General features: G+C 39.1%; 1 long non-coding RNA gene across 1 annotated transcript; it reads right to left on the reverse strand.

The window, feature by feature from the left end:
- Window positions 1-4,167: 4,167 nt before the first annotated feature.
- LOC116412227 lies at window positions 4,168-10,521 on the reverse strand. Its single transcript, XR_004223593.1, has 2 exons — window positions 6,633-10,521; window positions 4,168-5,781 (listed from the first exon to the last, which is right to left on the reverse strand). It is a non-coding gene; the product is annotated as an uncharacterized LOC116412227 (long non-coding RNA).
- Window positions 10,522-11,737: the final 1,216 nt, after the last annotated feature.

The raw sequence follows: 11,737 nt of genomic DNA on the forward strand, positions 1-11,737 counted from the left end.
CACATTTCACCCTAAAATTGCTTCCCCCCCTCCAGAGGTGCAGGCTGATAGAGCCTAGCGTTGGTGGGGACTATCTTTTGTTACAAAAAAAACTAGTGTTTCCCCCAACTAGATTACAGGCTTTATTAGGTAGATAGGTGCGCTTTAAGTAACATTTATAGTGTTCTGTAATAGCTAAGAAAAATCTAATACCTTTCTCTAAACTGCAGTAATAATTTACAGATAGTTTCTTCTTCACAGGTATCTGTCGTATATAAATATATATATATATATAGTGGTATATAAATCTTACTGTCCTTCTCCTTTCTGCTCCTCTGCTTCAGGATTTAAGCATGATATATTAATGGCAGGTGCTGAAGGACAAACGGAACAAAAAGTAAATGTGTCACTGGATGAAAACCTACCAGCAGGACCAAGCCATTAGAAAGGTAACTGTCCAGACTGTGGCCCTCCAGCTGTCAAACTACATACCCAATATCTTTTATAATAATGGTAATTTTTAAATTGTTATTGGGAAACGGTATTAACCTAATATGAGGAACAGGAACTCCACAGATCAAAGGCTGAACAGTCAAACTTGCTTTATTGTTTTGGTAATATGCACAATATTGTCCTTTAAAAGAAGTTCAGTAAAGAGAAACAGTGATGTTTGTGAAAAAGGGAGAAAGCTGCAAAATTACAACTCTGAATAAGAAATCTCCTTGGCATACATTAAAATGAAAAATGTGTGATAATTATTTGCAGTTGAATGACAATTGAATTGAAGATTTTCAATCTTTTGGCATATTCATGAAAAGTAGACCCAGTGTTAGGCCTTGTTTTTTTAACACGTGTATTTAAACCAGGGCATTAGTACATTTGTATTATGTTTCATGCTATTCTAGGATAGTGTGACATGCTCTGTTCTCTAGCTATGATTTGTTTAGTACTTAGCAGCCTCCAGATTTAAACAGTTGGCTTGAGGTCTTACTCTGGAGCCCAACAGTCAGGCCAAAAGATATTTTCAATGTTCTCATGCTTGTACTTAGATTACCTAGAAAGCCACAAGCCCTGGCTAAGGATTTCATGGTGTATAATCCCTTTCACCAAGAGAATGGAAAGCCAGGTGAATAGATGAGGTATAGAATGAATGAGAGACAAGAGCTTGCTGGCTGCTACCTGGCCCAGTGGTTAAGTTCCTGGCTTCAGTCCCAGCAGAGCCTTACATTACATTTGTAATTCACCCACTGTGACATTGCCATAAAGTTGAAGGTTAAAAGAGACCTAACTGTAGCATTTCCACATCAGTAAGGATTGTTCAACATGCCTTAGAAGATATGAACTGTACATTTTGCAAGATGATCACCTTTATTCTGCTGTGTCATTTTGCAACATATTTGTATTTATATAAGTATGTTATTTGTTGTAAGTTCTACTAGGGCAGGAACTACTGTGAATGACTGACAGTCTCTGTAAAGTGCTGCATATCTTGCTGCCGCTATAAATAAATGGTGATGATCTTGAGTCTTGTAGGCAGTGCCTCATTCTGACAAGTAATTTAGCTAGCTGTTTTTTGACTGATGCCTTCCTTGACCTCAGTATCCTAGCTCTTGATCTTTTAAGAATGTACTAATCTGCTGCCTAGCCTCAACAGAACAAGTCTCATCTCAATTCTGCTGCTTCCTTTGGTCTCTGACATTGACCTTTCTAACTCATCCGTGTCTTCCTCATTGTTATCACTCTACTTCCTCTGTGTTCTTTTTTGGTCAAATATTGGAGATTCTGCACGCTTCACACATACATCCTGTGGTCATGCAGTAAGCTAAGATTTACCACAAGGAAAATGTGGCGATTGCATTCCAGCATCGTCATCATGCAAAGTCATTATTTTCAAGTGCATATATTTGCACATGCCCAAACCCCATCCTTTTATGTGTCTTTATGTCTATGGGTATTGGTTTGGGAAAGCTCTCCTCTATCAAAAGCCACAGTAGGGACCAGTCAGCCTGTAAGACCAAGGTGTGGGTAAAGAACACTTTTCCTAAGATAGTCCATCTAGAGAGGGCAGCGCTAGGCTATGAAATAAGTAATGAACCTCAATATCAGATTTAGCCTGACATGGGTATTATGGTCTAACATTTATGTCATCAAAAAAATTGGACTGAAATGTTACCAGTAAATTGAGGAGCCATTGCATTACTTCACCCCATTTTTATGTTTGCACAGATTGTGGGCATGTCAATAGCAATTCCAACATTTACTTAGCCTTGGAGCGCTCTAACAGCCCTCTATGTGTCTGTGTAACCAGGGCACTTAGTACAGTGGTTGCAAAAGAAAGGTCCAAATCACTCATGTAGTGGTTGCAAGGCATTATTTGGAACACAGTGGCAATAAAAAGACATTTTGGGGAAAGGGAAGGTCTGCCTCTCCAGTCTTAGGGAAACAATGGTCTGATTTAGGGATGTCTAAATTGCAATCGTCCAGCCAACTTAGCATATCCCTGGACTAATATTCACAGAAGTCAATGCATGTCCTCCCATTGCTACAAAAATAAAATGTTTCACATGATTATGAACTGTGTGAACTTGAATTCAGAGTACAGGAAGAGTGTTGTGTCACATCAGAATCATCCACCATATTCCTCAACCATGGGAAAGGGAAATTACTCAGAGTGGTTTTCCTTTATCAGAAATGAATCGCTTGTGCAAGCCTCACTTTCTACAAGTGTTATGCTTTCAATGGAATGTAATATCTCAAGCGTGATATGATTTTTTTCTCACATAAAATCCAGGAGGTGCACAGAATATTGCTTTGCTATTGTATTTGTGTAGGTTAGTCATAACCTGCTGATAGTAATATAAAGTTTGGATGATGCTATGAACTAATGAATCAGACTATCAAGAGCAGTTCGGTTTTTTAATAGGGATGGGCGTTTGTGGTTCCAGTCATCTTTCCTGCTGAGTTCCAGTATTCTGGGCTCAAACAGGTGCCAGGTGTTAGGCCCACATATTTTTCATTGTGTTCCAGGATATTGCTATGTAGGCACAAAGTATCCTTATGGGATGTTCAATGGTACTGTGCTAGGGCATGGGTTTGACCATAATCAAACAATATCTCTGCGGAGGGATGTGTGTATGTGGTTACGTTGGGATTCATTTTATTTAGTTTTACATTTTTTATATTTAATTAACAGCAACTTCCATGCGCATTGAAATTTCTAACTAATCAACCCATATTGGCAGGTCCTGCAGTTACACAGGTCCTTTGCCATTAAAAATTATAGGAAAGCCATCTCTCATAGACTCCATTTTAAGGAAATAGTTCAAATTTTTATAAATGATGCCCCTTTTTCTGTTTAATAATAAAACAGTACTTGTACTTGATGGTAACTAAGCTGCATTAATCTGGTTGAGTTTATTTAATGTTTAAATGTTTTATAGCAGACTTAAGGTATGGCGATCCAAATTATGGATAGATCCCTTATCCTAAAAAAAACCCAGGACCCAGGCATCCCGGATAACAGATACAGGAATGGAACCCGTTATCCAGAATGCTCAAGACCAAGGGTTTTACAGATAAAGGGTCTTTCCGTAATTTGGATCTTCATACCTTAAGTCTACTAAAAAATAAAAAAAACATTAATTAAACCCAATAGGATTGTTTTGCCTCCAATGGATTTATTATATCTAAGCTGGGATCAAATACAAGGTACTGTTTTATTTTTACAGAGAACATGGAAATCAATTTAAAAAAGCTTTCCGTAATTCAGAGCTTTCTGGATAATGGGTTTCCGGATAATGGATCCCATACCTGTACTATACCTATACAGGTACAAGACCCATTATCCAGAATGCTGGGGACCAAGGGTATTCCGGATAAGGGGTCTTTCTGTAATTTGGATCTCCATACCTTAAGTCTACTAAAGAATCAATAAAACATGAATTAAACCAAATAGGATTGCAATTACAAGGTACTGTTTTATTACTACAGAGAAAAATCAGAGAAAGAAATCAGTTTTAATTTTCTGAATTATTTAATTAAAATGGAGTCTATGGGAGACGGGCATTCCGTAATTTGGAGCTTTCTGGATAACGGGTTTCCGGATAAGGGATCCCATACCTGTGCCACCTTTTCTGGAAAATAAAACTGGGCTACTAATCACTGTTACCTTTTTTTCCTATTGATAGCTGTTGAAATAAACATAGTCTTTGTAAAATACCGGCTATCTTATTTGCCATCAGAGAGTGCTGTAAGGGAACCATGCTGGAGGTGGGAAATTGTTTTTTGGGAGAATATCTGTGCTACTAAAGACAGCTAGCAGCTCACAAGCCCATGAGCAAGCAAAGGCACTGAACAGCGGCAGGTCTCACAGTGTGCATAAATAGGAAAAAAGCTAACTCACTGTTATGATAATATGCCCATATTTTGATGGTGTCTGGGGTAGGGGTGTGTGTAATATACTGTGAATACATTGATCATGTTCTCTGTGATTTGGGCACTTCTTCCTAGAACATTAAACTGCATGCACGACTGCATGTACTGCTGAACCGCAGACTGTCATTTCCTGTCCTACTGTAAAAAGCGTCAGTACATTCCTGACTCACATCACCTGCAGGGCAATAAATCTACTCTATCCCATTTCAGGGCAGACAAATTACCTGCCCAGATAAGAAACACTTTGCGGAAGTATATACATTATGACAACATATTTACTAATGATGGTCCTTTGTTTAGAATTCTTCACTGGAGCACAAACCTTTTTGCAGCTCTGTAGAGGACCCCAAGGAAATAAATGAAATATAAAACTGCACCCACATGATGAGAATAAAGCACCCTTGTGCGATAGAAAACGATAATGACATGGAAAATTGTCTAGGTGAGATGTGATGACAGTTTTCAATTCTCTTTAGGGAATAATGGAGAAGAAGAAAGATACATACAAATGTATTATTATTCAAATAATAGCCCCGGCACCTCCACCACTACACATGCAGGTCACATTTTATTCCTCTGGAACATTTACTAAAAGATCCTAATATGAAAAGCACATACAAATTAAAATGTTGAACAAAAACGGTGAACATGAAAACCTCAAATTTTTTCGCTTTAGTAAAAATTTTCATGTGCGTACAAACAAACAAACAAAAAAGAAAACTTCTAAAAGCATGAATTACATGGCCGCAAAATGTTAAAATTTTGCTGCAGCGGGGCGGCATGCAGCCCCTAAAATTGTGCCGCCCTAGGCCCAGGCCTTTGTGGCCTCGCCACAAATCTGGGCCTGTCTGGCAATCACAATCTGCCTATTAAGGGTGAGCACGTGGGCATGAAGGAAACCACAGCTTGCACTGCCCATTAAAGTGTAACTACTGTAGTAGAGAATCCCCAGTGCAACTTATATGTAGCATCAAAGTATGGCTTCCTGGTACATCTTTGCTATGTGCTAATATAGGAAGCTGCAGGCAACAGCCAGACTTTCTAGGATGCTGAGCTTGTCATTTTGGCAACTATATCGGCAAAAATCATAACAGGCGAATGCATGAGTTTCGTATACTTTTGATAACTAAAAGTTGCATGTCTACAACTGTTGTCATTGCTGTTTGGCAACCCATAAAATATTGGCACTCTCTCCCTCTTCAACATTGCTCAAGAGAACTTTCTGTACCTTGTCCTGAAATATGACCCAGTGGTGCTCAGACCTTGGGCACCTAGAGTTAGAGATAAATCTGCAAACCTGAAGTGCAAATGAAGGAGATGACAACAAGCCAGAAAGGAGTTTCAGTGATGAGTAGAAATCCAAGTAGACTTGTGATGGATGTTGTAGCGATATGAAAAGCATAAAACAATCCTGCATATTAATATCTGTTCATAAATGACAGGACTTGATAAATTATAAAGCACCTTGGCTAAAACAGGGCCAATAAACGCCCTCCTTTATTTAGATTGTGTTAAACCAGCAAAACACTGTGAGATCTGCTATTTTGGTGAGGTTGCCAAACTTTTGGCCAATTTGACCATGTACCCACTAGGCCTAACTAGGCTGACCTGAATGGTAGCCCCATGTGGTCCTTGCCCGATGGTATCTTAAATCATGCCTGTTAAATATCTTCTGATTTTTGGATAGATATGGATCGGGCAGGACACCAGGAGTCCCATTCCAATGGCCACTAAGGTGGTGACTTGGCCCATGTATAGGCAGCTTAAGTGCGTAATACTGTTACATTGCTGTTTACAGGTGAGAAGTGGTACTCTGTGGGTACTGCACGAATCTTTGGGTACTGCACGAATCTTTGGGTACTGCACATGTGGGTAACTATGGTGTCACATAAGCCCTGACGGGATCAGTTCTTCACCTCAGAAATTGATTCATTGCTGCCTAGAGGTGCAACAGGCTGAGGGAAGAAGATAAGAAACCTTTGTATCTAATCTCCATTTCTGCCGCCCAAGGTTTCCCCCCTGCTGTCAGAATCCCAATGCAAATAGCCTTTTTGCCCTATCCCTTTCTATTATTATTCTTGCGTAATAATTAAACAAAGTACATAAATAGTAAACATATGCAGAGGCTTCATGTTTACCAACACAGCAGTCACATGGGCAGCAGTTACTGTGTGACATTTAAATACAACCTCTCACATTATTTTTAGCTTTGAACTGACCTTTTTGTCACTGAAGCAGGCAGTTGTTCTGGAATACTGAAGAGAGAGATGTGTAAGATTCTCGGCTGAGCATTCATCCATAAATGTGTTTCTTTAGTTACAAACATAAGGGGGTCCGTATAAGTCTATAAGTTGTTCTGTGACCTTCTTTACTCCTGTCAAAAGGAATTTACAGCTGAATGCAAAAATTGAGGCCATTATATTTTAACTCTAGGGTAAAACCATAAGGAATAGAGAAGTCAGGTCAAGGTAGATACTTGGGAAATATAGGAACTTGATAAAGCAAGTTATAAAGCAGCAAACTGCATCAGGATATTTACAGAGAAAGTATTACTAGAGAAAATGCTTGGAAACATTCCATGAAGAATGCAGCCACAAGTGTGGTCAAGCTAAATTGGATGTAAACAATGAATATGTTGACACCATTCATTAAAGGTATTAGTGTCCAAACATTATTCCTTGCACAGCCATGTAGTTGCACCATTGCATCCATCTGGCCTCTTCTTCTGAATTGTGACCTACTGATGCAGTAGCAGAATTGCAACATTAAATGCATTTGTGGCTGATGTAACCCCCTGCATGGCCGCAATTACACAGGAATTAAGGGGGAAAATAATGCATTATGGATAAACACGCCTCTCATATCAATGAAATTAAGCAGCTAATACTAATTAACCCCCAGTGCACCTGTCAGCTTCCAGAAATAAACATTTAGAAATCAAAGTATGAAAGAACTGCTAAAACACACTATTTTTATTCATTTTATTAAAAGTAGGGTGAGCCTGCATCCATTTAAAGATCTGCTCTGCACATATCCAGGCTTGGCTGGCAGGAATCTGCAGATGAAAAGAAGAGAGGCAACCCCTCTGATTACAACACTGGATATATAATGTCATTGCCAAAAAAAGTCAATAATTCTCCACAAACGGGAATCTGGTCTGACATGCTTTGTGCACGTGCACCTACTTACTCAAAGGAGGGGGAGAGAAACATGAAAAAGAGAAAAAAATGGGACATAAAAAATGTTTGTTGGTGAAAGATCCGTCCCATCACAATAGAAATAGCTGAAATGTATATAGCATATAGCAATATATATATATATATATATATATGGCAATTTGGCCAATCGTGCATATGTACAATACTTTGTATTGATGCTGAACCTGTATTAAAGGGAAACTGAAAGAGGGTACTAGACTACTATGGTCTAAACAGGACCACCATCAGATTTCATACTACTAACTTACTGGACCTCTTGGTTAGAGGGCGCTGACAACAAAGCTCCATGCCCACTTGTGTTACTGCTGTTATAAACTTTCCCCAATAAGACTTGCTTTGTATATTAAAGACATTTGTGCCATCTAGTGATTGAAATGTAAAACATCAGCTAATTAATGTAGTGGGTTTTGGTAGCCAACTGCGTCTTCTTGCTTACCCCAGCATGACATGGGCTGCATTGCTGACCCCTTAATATCAAAAGTAAATCCTTGTATGTAAGGCTTCTGTATGTATTTGCATTTATGTATTTATTTGTATAGCACCACTATTTTACACAGTGCTTTACAAGGTGTAAACACAGACAAGTGAATGGTTATTACAGTATAAACAGATAAATCTATGCTTAAGTGCTTAGGTGTTGAAATACACATATATGATGAGGACCCTTACCAAAAGAGCTTACAATCAAAAAGGGGCTGGTTAAATGTGCATAGGATAAGTTGCAGAGGAAGACTAGCAAAGTGCTTCATCTAGAATATGATTAAAGAGCGTAGAGAAAAGTGTGGGAAATGGGAAAAGAGAGGGAAGCTATCCTGATGCAAGATGGTGGAGCAATTAGAGAGGCAGGGCGCAATCAAGCCCATATGCGCCATATTCTGTTTTGGTGAATTGTATAGTCAGTAGATTGCGCAAGGCCAGGAATAAGTGTATGAGGTGATGAGAGTCGATATATATAGAAAGTAGCAGAAGCATGAAAGGCTTTGAAGGACAGGATAAGAGTTTTGCAGTATTTGCCACTTGACCAGAAGCCAGGGGACAGATCTAAGATGTGAGGTGGAGGTGAGTGATTTAGATGCACGTGAGCAGGTGGGCAGCAGGAGTAAGGATTGAATTAAGAGGGTAAAGATGTAATTAAAGGGGGACCAGTTAGTAATATGTTGCAATAGTTTATTCTGAAAAGTATGAGGGCCTGGACCAGTGTCGGAGGGGCAGAGTAAGGGATGTATTTTTACAATGTTTATTAGAAAGAAGCAGCATGTTCTGGTAAGGGATGCAATGTGGCTGAAACGTAAGGGATGGGTCTAAGTTGACCCCCAGACACCTGCCTTGGTAGTTTGGATGTAGGGTGACATTGTCAAGTGTAATGTTAAAGAAGTAAACCTTTTTTTCTATCTTTAAAATTACTCTAAACACCCCCCAGAATAGCATACCTTAGTCTCTGCATTCAGTCTGATTCCTGTACCAGGAAGTAACAGAAAGGAGCTTGAGATTTCAACTTAGAATTCAGAAACTAAGGTATGTTATTCTGGGGGTTGTAATTTTAAAGACATAAAAAGGCTTACTTGTTTTTTCAACAGAAGGTGATAGCAGAAGCCAACAGATGTGATAAGGTCACCAATAGAGAGAATGTAAAGATGCTCTATGAAAGACCCTTGTCTTGTCACCCAAACAGAGAGATCAACAGGTCAAGATATATTGTCAAAAACTGTTACAGTGAAGGTGTGCATAGAAAGATAGGATGCCAACCATGATAAACAGAACCACTGATACCACACATTTGGAGATGTTTTAAACGGAAACAGTGGTTAACTGTATTGAATGCTGCAGAGAGATCCAGGAATCTAAGTATGGTATAAGTATAGTGTCCCTGGTCCTTAGCAGCATGGATATCGCTGATGGCCTTTGTTAGAGCCATTTCAGTTGAGTTATATTCATGAGGAGGTTTCTTGTCTCCTCTTCTCTCAGTTTGTGTCCCCTTTAATGAGTGTGAGTGAAGGATGCAAGGCAATACTAAGGGAAAAGGTCCTCTAGAAGTTAATTTGTACAAAAGCAGGCTTGGGAAGTAATTTAAAGAGCCCACTGGTGTCCAGGCCCATTTGAAGCATCCCCACAATCTTTGCTTTCCAGTCTGATTCAGGGATTTACAGAATTCTGCCAAACTGACATACATTTTGGGGCCTATTTATTATGCTGTGTAAAACAACTTTTGCTCTTTCCCTTTGCTTAAACGATACCTTTTTATTAAATGATAGATCTAAAATCCTTAGGGGCCCATTTACAAAGGTTTTCTGAAAAAAGTTAAATTTTTTTATGTTTCATTTTTTTCACGATGTATGTATGTGTTTTGGCAGTATATGATTGTTTTGTTTTTTTTCTCAAAAAAATCAAGATTTTTTTTAAAACCCACAAACGTTCGAGATTTATGAATTTTTTAGACTGACACAATTCACACAATTTCAAGGGGAAGTTAATACCATCATTGTTTTTATATTTCACATTATTATTTTCAAGAATGAGCGCCAATGCCATTTTCCTGTTTGGGAAAAAAAAGAAGGATTCAAGGAAATAAACATCCATTTAAAATTCACATTGTTTTCGAGAATTTCCTGCAATATTCTCAAATTTTTAGACAACTACATAAATTCTCAAATTTTTCATATGATCAGCTTACAAATTATCGTGAATATTAATAAATACATAATTGATCATGATCATAATTGCTAACTCATGCAATCAAACCCCAAACAGCACCAACCCGCCTAAACTTAACAAACTGCCACCACCGCGTTTAAAGGCCGCAAGCACCCAAATCTAGAGGTTCTATTGCACACTGACGCTTCACAGAGGCAAATCACCCCAGACTCCTAGCTAAGCACTCTAGCAGACAATGCAAGTTAGTCTACAGACAACACACAACTTTCCCGCCAGCAAACAAAAGGTTAAGCAGACACACTTTCCTTATAACTAGCAAGGGGTTAAACACATTTACATAAACACTCTTCTTAAGGCATAAAGGTTCAATAGAGCACAAAGAAAAACTTATTACATTTTATATTTAATATTCCAAAGTGGACAGTGCATATGTTATATAAAAACAGTGAATGTTACAAACAGACATACATGTTGCAGAACAGTTATAAAAATAAAAGGGGATTAAAACACAGAGAAATACGTTACCGAATATCTTGTGCCCTCTGAGGCAAGAGGTTGAAATCCTGAGCCCATCCCTCAACATAAGTTGCATAAGTTGAGGCCTCCAGAATGAGCTAAAGAATACCTGGGCATGCATGCTTTTATCCCCCGCTGGGCCCCTCCCTCATTACCGTATGCATGAGGAGGGAGTGCCCAGAACCTGGTCATATGACCCCTTTGGGTGGTCCCCACCCACCCTCTTTAGAGAGCTGTACTTTTCATGGCAGTTTCTTTTCATATAATATTGGTACTTGCCAGTACTCAATATTATTATGAAAGTAGGGAATTGTTTTAACCCATCAAAATGATACCAAACATGAGGGGGGGTCTCATGTCCCAGTCCCCCAGAACCCATTTCTCCTAACTGGCGGGTATAGGCCGCCCCTGTTTGGTATCATTGGGAAGCCTGGGGCCTCCTCGTAAATCCTGTGTGATTTATGAGGATGTGGACCTTAAAGCATCGGAGATATGGATCCATTTCTATAATCCATATTTTCTGTATGCTGTCCCCCCCGTGCTGTTACTAGGCCCACACTTTGCCTCTCTTTGATCAACAGATCAAAGACCCCAGCTTCCTGCCCCAACGGGCTGGTCCCGCATTGTCTGATGAAGTTGACACCTTCCTGCAGTCCTGGTTTGCATATTTAATTAAGGGTCTCTGTGGGAGCCCGAAACCAGATGTTGATAGTGTGTATTGGGTTAATTAGGGGTGTCTGGTGGACACAACGCAAATGCTGCCATTTTACCTTGTTACAATGCCCGGGCAATATGGCCTGGCATGACAATGTGAGTTTCTAAAAACAATTTTTTTTATTTTTAGTAAATGTGCCCCTTAGAGTTATGCAGGATCATTGGATGTTTCAATATGTTTTATGTAGTTTCAGGACATGTCTAATTCCTGGTTGTTGTTAATT

The sequence above is a fragment of the Xenopus tropicalis genome, chromosome 7 (genome assembly GCF_000004195.4).
Source record: "Xenopus tropicalis strain Nigerian chromosome 7, UCB_Xtro_10.0, whole genome shotgun sequence".
NCBI classification, from domain to species: Eukaryota; Metazoa; Chordata; class Amphibia; order Anura; family Pipidae; genus Xenopus; species Xenopus tropicalis.